General features: G+C 65.2%; 1 long non-coding RNA gene across 1 annotated transcript; it reads left to right on the top strand.

The window, feature by feature from the left end:
• Positions 1 to 2,583: 2,583 nt before the first annotated feature.
• On the top strand, positions 2,584 to 8,596 carry LOC118541145 (uncharacterized). The gene is made up of 3 exons (XR_013442422.1): positions 2,584 to 2,822; positions 5,114 to 5,210; positions 6,851 to 8,596. It is a non-coding gene; the product is annotated as an uncharacterized LOC118541145 (long non-coding RNA).
• The last annotated feature ends 89 nt before the right edge of the window (positions 8,597 to 8,685 follow it).

The following is an 8,685-nucleotide window of genomic DNA, read 5'->3' as shown; positions in this document are numbered from 1 at the left end:
TGCTGGGTTCTCCCACCATCTCAGGTAGTGGGAGCTGGAAAGTGGGTGGGGGTTGCATCCCAGAACAGTTCCCACGTTCCCTCCCCGGCTTGAGGTGAGGGTGGGCAGGAAGTTGCCCCAGCAGGGGAGGGAGGGGCCAGCCACTTCCCCGGTACCCGAGGCCGGAAGTCCTGCAGGGTGTGGGCACAGGGCTGCCTGCTTACAGTGCGCCCTGGGTGGGGCCTCAGTTCCCGGCTGTGGGAAGTGGGCTGGGGACTGACCCCTGGAACTGTCACCAGGGATACCTGAGCACACACTCTGGGCCTCGGTTTCCCCAGCCGCTGACAGGGAGGCTGCTCCAACTGCTGGGCCGGGCAGGAGGTACTGCCTGGGTGGGCCCCTGACCTGAGCCCTCCCAGAGGCTACCAGAGCCCCCTCCTGGGGGCCTGGCCCCCAGAAGCTCTCTAGCGGAAATCAATGATTCCCCAGGGCCTGAGCCTCTGGCTTGACCGTCCCAGCCTTCGGTGAACTCTCACCCCTCTCTGGCCTCACCCTGGCCTTGCATTCCAGCGCTCCCCAGCCCTGACGGTCATGCATCAAGCCTCCAGGCCTTTGTCCGGGCCGTGCCCTACCAGGAACACCCCTCTCCTGTCTGCCCTTGCACTGCCTAGGGACTAACTCAACTGGCATCTCCCTGGGGGCCGGGTCAGGGGCCAGTCCTCTGGCGTCCCGCTGTCATCCACTTGGACTGGGCAGAGGCAGGACAGTGAGAGCACCCACTCACCTGTGCTTCCTCAGTCAACAGCACTGCCCCCAGAAGTTACAACTAACTGTAGTCCCAACTGATAGACGAGAAAACCCCATGCCCAGAAACATCAGTCGCCCAAGAGGATCGGAGTGTCCACCCACTCCTGGGCAGATTTCCGATGGCCCAAGCCCTTGCCCTCCCAACCCCAGCTCCAGGGACCCCATGGGTAAGGGACACAGGTCCCGTCCCAGGAGTGTCCTGGGAGCATCTCCAGAAGGACCTTCTGCCCCTCTCCCTGGCCAGTCACCCCAAAATCATCGCAAGCCCACGGCAGGAAGGTAGGATGCCACACGTCAGGCTGATCTCTCCAGACCTCAGAGTCAACGGCCACAGGTTGGAGGCGTGGGTGGGACAGCTCAGGTGGAAGCTTCCGCCCACGCAGCTGCCCCTGGGGGTCAGGGCTGAGGGCTGTACCCAGGTGATTCCACAGGGCTGGGTGGGGGATGTGGAAGGAGGTGTCAACTGAGGCACCTGCTGAATCACAGGCTGAATCGCAGGCTGTGTGTGCACGCTGAGGGCGGGGGGCACTTGCCCTGCTGCCCGGGAACCCACCCCTCAGGGCGCTGCCTGGCGCCCAGCCCGGGAGTCCAAGGGTCACGGCCCTGCCCTGGGGTCCCAGGAGGACAACACCCCGGTGGGGGCTGCGGGCCATTGGCCTCCTCCCCCCCTACGCAGGGCGCACAGCGCACACACCTAGCCAGGGGGCGGTGCCTGGCCGAGGGGAGCCGCGGCCAGAGGGGCTGCAGGCTAGGCCACGTGAGAGAAAGGTAAACTGAGGCCCGGCGAGGACTGGGTCTGCCGAGATCGCAGGGGGCGGTCTCTGCCCTGCGCCGCCCCCTCCTCCCATTGAGGAAAAAGCTGAATGGGAGGGGGTGGCCCCCGGAAACCCGCAGGAATGGAATCGCGGTTTCCACGGCAACGCGCCGCGAATCGGGCCTGACGTCACCGCGGGGAGGGCGCCCCGCTCGCCCCCGTCCGCGCGTCGGGGGGCCCAGGCCCCGCCCACCCCGGGGGGGCGCCTCACTGGTGGCCCCGCCGTTCGCTCCTCCGCACGCACCAATGACAGCGCGGCGTTAGCGCCGGAGGGTGGGACCGCGCCCGGGCCGGCTGAGTGCGCAAGCGCGGCGCGGAGGCGGGCGGCCCCCTCCCCGTGGTCGCGCGTCTGCAAACTTGGGGGCGGGAAGCGCGCCGAGGGTCTGACGGCTCGGCAGCGCCCGGACGGAAGAGGGGGCGTAGCGGGGGGCGCCGCACGTGGACCCCCGCACCGGCGCGTTCGCTCGCACCCCTCCTTCCACGTCCAGGCATTGTCTGCTGCCCCCTCCTCCTCGACTCGGTGACGCGACCTCCGGATTGGGGGAGCATGCAGCCCCCGGGCGGGGGGAGCGCAGGAAGGCGAGCGGGAGGAGAGAACTTGGCCTGAGGTTTTGCCAAAGGAATAGGAGTTTGCCAGGCGTTGGAAGAGGGAAGGGGTGCCCCTAGGTGGGAGACAGCGTGCGCAACGACCTGGAGACGTGCAAGCAGGTGTATTTATGTGGGGGGGGGGGCAGCTGCGAAGTTAGTTGGGGGAGAGAAAACCAAAGGTGGGAGGAAGACGCCGAGGCGAGGACCCGAAAGGGGCGATTCCCCAAGTCTGTGGCTGAGGATTGAGAGTGGCCCCCAGGGAGCAGAACATTCAGGTGGCTGGATGGCTGGGCCTTCAGCCTGGGCTTAGAGGAGAGGCCCGAGGAGGGACAGATGGGGCACTGTGTGAAGGCGGCCTCGGGTTCAGAGCGAGGTGGTTGGCAAGGGGGCTGCGGGGAGCTGGGGCTGGGAGGAGGGGAGCAAGGTTGGCTGTGACCAGGAGTCTGCTCAGAGAAGGCAGCAGCCGGTGTGACCAGGACCAGGCGCCGCCCGGCGGGGAGCATGCAGGCCAGAACTTCTGGTCCCAAGTTAGCCCCAGGCTGGGCAGGCGCAAGACTCGGTGGAGGGTCGCGCGGGCTGTGCGGACAGGTGTGGCTGCCGAGGCGTGCGCTCTGGACTGGAGGCTTGGGTCCAGGTGGGCAGCGCTCCTGGATGATGAGACAGCCGTGGGCAAGCAGGCGAAGGTCACTGGGGTCACTGCCTTCTGCTTGAGGCCAGAGTCCCCTGGGGGCGGCCAAATGGGTAATTGGGGCTGGCTCCACGCTTTTGAAATGCCAAAGGCCAGGATCAGGGCCTGCCTTGGGGAGTAGCCGGACCTCTGGCAAGGAGCCATCTGGGGAGATGGGAGTGAGCTGTGCCCTGTCGGAGCCCGCTCCTGGACCCCCAGCACCAGGCGGGTGCTCAGGGCACAGCTGCCCCCACCGGGCCCAGTAGGACCTGCCTGACTCTCCAGGTGCCTTGGGAATGGGAGTTACCAAGCCACAGCCAAGGGTGCTGGGGCCCAACCCAGGAGTCTTGACTCCAGCCCCACCCACGGCTGCCCCGCCCTGGGAGGGCAGGGGACAGGCAGCCTCAGGTGTGACCCGGGACAGGTGAGCAGCCCAGCCCCGGTGTGGGGGCGGGGCTGCTGTCACCTGTGGCCCTGCCCCTGTGCCGGCCCTCCCTCTGGGTCCCTGTCCCTGGCTTGCTGCCTCGACTTCTCCCCTCTGTCTCCTAAGTTCTCTGCCATTCCTGCTTCTGGCCGGTTCTCTCTTCCTCTTTCTTTTTGCCTTCCTCAGTATCTCGGTCTGTCTCTGTTCCCCTCTGGGTCTCTCTGCCCCACCGACTCCTCCCCTCTTCCGCCCCCTCTCCGGAGGGGGGAGGGGGGAGGGGGCCCTCCCTCACCCCCGGCACACATTCCAGCCTCCACCCCCGCCCGGCTGCCCCTCCCTGGAACCAGCTGCTGCAGCACTGGGTGCCCAGGACGGAGGGAGTGGGCTCAGGCTGGGTCAGAGGTTGGGGTGTGGGCAGGGGCTGTAGGGGGCACCCCCTAACTCCTCTGGAATGTGGGCGGGGCCGCCCGCGAGGGGAGGCAGTCACCCGCAGGCAGGGGGAGCTGGGGCTCCAGACAGCTGTGTACAACCGTACTGCACGCGCCCCACCCCCCAGACACTGCCCACGGGCCTCCGAGAGAGCCCACGCAGGGCCCCTTGCAGCCACCAGACCGACCAGCCCGCCCTCCCGCCCATGCTCAGGAGAAGTGCACCCCTCAACAGTTAAGGGGTAGATACCGATCCCCACCTGACTGCAGGCTCCGGGCTCTGCAATACACCCCCCCACACACACACGCACACCCTGGCCCCAGCTCACACTTCGGTGCCGCCACAACCTCAATCAACACTATGATTCTCAAAACAATGGCACCCCCATTCTCACCCTGGACCAAGACCTCCCTTAAGAAAACCACAAAATTGAAAGTCACACCCAGCAGGGGCAGGCACTGAGGTCCTCAGAGACTTGTCACCCACGGCAGCACCCTCCCCCAAACAGCCCATCGCTCCAGCCACACTGCCCACATGCCCTCCATGGCTCTAGGCCCACCGGAGGAGTGGAGACCTGCTGATGCGGCTTGGGGACAGGCGGGGGGTGCGTGCACTCACTCTCTCCATCCCTGTTGGGACCTGGAAGAAGGGGGCGTGAGCATCAGACCATTTTCTGTGTGTCCTGCAATAGAAGAAAAAGCAGAGAACCCCAAGTGCCCCGTGGTGGGCTCTTGTCCATGGCTGGCAGCCCTTCGTTCACCCACACTGACCCCAGGAATCCCTGCTGCTGCACCCACTGCTCAGATGGGCAGCTGAGGCCCAGAGGGGGGCCTGGCAACAGCAGCCTGCACAGCTGGGCACCCGGCCATCCCCGACTTTCAAGGAAGAGCCAGACAGTTGTGGGACACCAACACTTGTGGCACGGACACATGGGGCTGGGATGTGCACTCGTGCTGGCCGCCCAGGGCCACGGCAGCTTAGCTGTCTTCTCTGAGCCCCCGGCAACTGCCACAGGAGGGGGGCACTCTCCCTTCTGGCCACTCCAGTGTTGCCATGGAGATACCACAAGCCCCTCCTTGTGCCCGCAGGGAGCCTGTGTGTGGGTGACATCTTGAGTGTGGGGCCAAGGTCAAGTGAGCGGATAGGACACTTGTGGGGGACAGCTCCTCCTACCCCCGGGGGTGGGGAGGTGTGAACCTCAGCCCTTCCCCAGTCTCAAAGTCCAGTGGGTTGTGTCCCCCGCCCCCACCAAGGCAAGCCTTGGGGTTTTCGTGAGCACACAGGGGTCTTTGTGCATGCCCAAGCTCTGGCGTCCCACAGACATCTGGTATACGTTTGCTGTACTTGATGTGCTTGTCCATCTGTGCGCTTCCTGCCACACACGTGCCTCCGTTTCCCTCCGTAGAAAGGAAGGGGTCACCATCTGGGTCTGTGGAGCACCGCAAGTACAGAAAGAGCAAACGTGCAGGCGCGTGACGTCCACAGGTCTCGCCCTTTCACAGGTGGGCTGCAAATACACAACAGGTGTATCTCTGTGTGTCCCTGGGTCCCGCCCCATAATCTGTGCTCACCAACACAAACCCTGCCTTGCCTGGCCTTTGCAATCCTGGGATGGGAGCCTGGGCAGGAACAGAAGAGTGGCGGCCTCCACATTCCTGGGCCTTGACTCACAGGGGGCTCCACTAGGTGCCCCCAGCCCCTGTCCTGCACATTCTCCACTACGGAGACCCCTTCCTAGGAACAGGAGGGAAACCGAGGCCAGGGGCAACCTCTTCCAGCTCCCCAGGGTGGCAAACAGCTGAGTTTCCTGTGTTCACAGTTGGTAGCCACCTGGGGCCTCCTAGAGACCTCGGAGGGCCCCCACCTCCTCATGCAGGTAGGAACTGGGGGAGGGCAGTTTAACTCTTTCTCCGCAGGGCTTCTGGCCTCCTGTAGCTGTCCTCTGCCCTAGGAGACCCTGGCCACCGCTGACACATAGCACTCCTGCCCAGCCCGGGGGCACGAGTCACGCCACCAAACACGGGCACATATGCTCTGTGAGTCCTGTCCCCCGAGGCGCACACACGCAGGCCTGTCCGTGACTGATCCCACATCCATATCCCTTATGCACACGCTCTGGAGTCCGTGTACAACCCCCTTGTGTTCTCGCGCACGGAGCACCACGCACACACTTCCGTATCCGCGCGCGCACACGCAGCCCCCACTTTGCCGTCCACACAGGCACCGTCCCTAGCCATCCTTGTGTGTCTGTTTACCCACGACTCCCCAGCTCCCCGGCACGCATGGGCACCACACCTGGCAGCGCGCACACTCATCCAGGCTCCGCTTCCCCCACCCTGGCTCTGAGCCCTGCGGCTTTGGGCCAGGCGAGCCGGCGAGTCTCTGCCAGGACGGTCCCACTTGTGCGCCCCCGCCGGGAGGCCGCCAGGTGCACTGTCCCGGCCCCCGCCTGGCCGACCGGGAGGGGGCGATAATTACGCGGCCTGAGGGTCCCCCCCCCACACGCGCCTTTCATCCCGGCCAACGCCCGTCCGGGACCCAGACGCTCATTACCGCCTCCCGCCCGGTCATTAGCCAGGGTCGGGGGAGGACCCGGCGTCCAGAGGCCCGGCCCGGCGGGAAGGCGGAGGGGGCGCCGCGGGAGCGAGGTGGCCCCGCCCTCGTCTCCACGGCGACGCCCGCGGGTGGGGCGCCCCGACCGGGAGGGGTTGGACCGCGGTGGGAGAAGTGGTCCTGGAGGCGGGCGCCCCCTCCGCGGCGGCCGCCCGCGGAGGGGCGATTTGTAGATGCGCCGACGGGGACCTCCCGGCCTAATCCCCGTCCCGCCGGGCAGGCGGCGAGCACTGCGCGGCCAGGCCGCGAATAGCAGCCTCTCCCGTGCCCGCGGCTATTTTGAGCCCCATCCTTCCACCCCCCGCCACCCACCCCTCCCAGCGCACTGGCAGAGGCGAGGGGCCAGGCCTGTGGGCGGGACGAGGACCCCATCCCACGCTGGAGCTTGCGGCGGGACCCGGAGCCCCCGGCTGGGGTGACAGCGAGGCTGCAGCGCCCCCTCGTGTCCGTGGGGAGAGGGTGGCGCAGCGGTCGCGACAGCGATGAAGGTGGTCCCAGACCCCTGAGCGCCCCCAACACGGACACGCAGATGCGGGAAACCACGGACACAGGGACGGAGACAGGCAGCACACCTGAGACGCAAGCACACAGTTTCCATACAATGCCCAGAGCAGGCGCACCTGGCAACAGGTGTCCCCAGGTATGGGTCCTTTCTGTGATGGGAACCCAGGACAGTCGTGGGTATACATGGAGACCGGTACCCAGCAACGGGCTCGTAGTAAACGTTTAATAACTGTGTGCTGGCGGAATGAATGAATGAATGAACAGAGCACTTCACAAAACCAGGAGAAGGCCGACTCAGAACTACAGAACAGTGGGGGCGGGGGCCTAGGGGCAGAGAATGATTCGGGGCCACCGCGGCTGCAGGGACACCCGGCCTGGGCTGCAGCCAGGAGCCGTTGACCTAACTTTGCTAGGGGAGCACATCAGAAAGGGCGGCGGCGGGGAATTGCTCCTGGGCTGGGCATACCTGGGCCCCGCCCCCATGCTGGCTGGGAGGCAAAGGGAGCTGAGAGCTGATGTCTCTTTTTGCTCCTTTTAATAACCACCCTGCGTGAGAGGCTGACGCAGCAGCAGGCTGCCTCTGACGGGGAGTCAGTCGTAAGGGAGGGCTGTGGCATGGGGCAGCGGGGCAGGGAGGCACAGTGGGGGTGGCAGAGATGAGTCATGAGCTGCTCTGCAGGAAGGGGCTCCTGAACTGAGGAGGGTCCCCGTGATCTTGTCACAGGAGACCATGTCCTTGCCTGAGGGGAGCAAGTCTGAGGCCTGGAGTGCGGCTGGGACTTCTCTGCGGTGGGCAACAAAGTGGGGGGCTCTGTTCCCAAATACCCCCAACTCTTCTACAGAGGGTCTACCCTCTGAAGATTTTCTAGAGCAGGGCTTGGGCAGGCAGGGTTCTGCGCTAGTTTTGTCCACCCCATGGAGGGGTCCAGGGTCACCAGAGACCACATAAGCCAAAGCCTGCCCAGGGGGCAAATGGTGGCCACAAAGGGGCTCCCATAAAGTGGTCTTGGGACTCCCCAGGAGCAATCTTGCTGGTGAGGGTTCCTGCAAAGCTGGTTCTCTAGATAGCAGAGCTCTTGGAACCCCCAGACAGGAAAAAGCACAGGGGGAGGAGCAGAGCATTCCTCAGCCCACCATGGGTAATGAGTCTGTTCTTGGTATGCAGAGCTATGTGCTGGCAGGAGGCCAGGCCAGAGCACATGCTGGAGGGGAGGCCAAGGGTTGAGACCAATGTTGGGGTGCAGTGCTGGCCCCAGTGGTGGGGTTGGGTGCCCAGGTTGGGGTCAGTCTGCAGTCTAGAGCTGGAATGCACGGAAGGGTCTGTCTAGGTGAGTATGGGGGTGTGGGCACCACACCAAGCAGATCAAAGCAGGTTGTGTGAAACTGGGGTGCCCCAAAGTTCAGAAGTAGGAGGAAATGGGATCTTGGAGAATATTGGGATCCATCCATACACGTGGGGCTTCCTCAGTCTTGGGGTTTGGGTGGACCTTGGGGCCGACTACATGAAGTGGTGTATTCAGGAGCGTGGGGTCCTGGGAGTACCAGGGTGTCGGTTACGTTGGCAAGTATATGAGAATGATGTCAGGGTTCAGGTGAACTGACAGCTGGGGCTCCGGTGGGGATGGGGACTGGGCTAAGGTTGCACTGGCGGCGATTGCTGGAGCAGAGCACAAGTCTTGAGTTCGAGCCACACCAGGAGATCCCCTGGAAGTTTGGGCCCTCGGCTTCCAGATGCCCCTTTGTTCCCCGCCACAGGCCGGGAGGTGGGGTGGGGGCGGGCACGCGGAAGTGGGTCAGCCCCGCCCCGCCGCGCGCCGGCCCCGCCTCCGGGCCGCGGGCGGGGGACTGCGGACGAGGCGC

This window comes from Halichoerus grypus, chromosome 1 (assembly GCF_964656455.1).
Source record: "Halichoerus grypus chromosome 1, mHalGry1.hap1.1, whole genome shotgun sequence".
Taxonomy (NCBI): domain Eukaryota; kingdom Metazoa; phylum Chordata; class Mammalia; order Carnivora; family Phocidae; genus Halichoerus; species Halichoerus grypus.
Note: the sequence above shows the minus strand (reverse complement) of the source record. Positions and strands in the feature narration are given on the sequence as shown.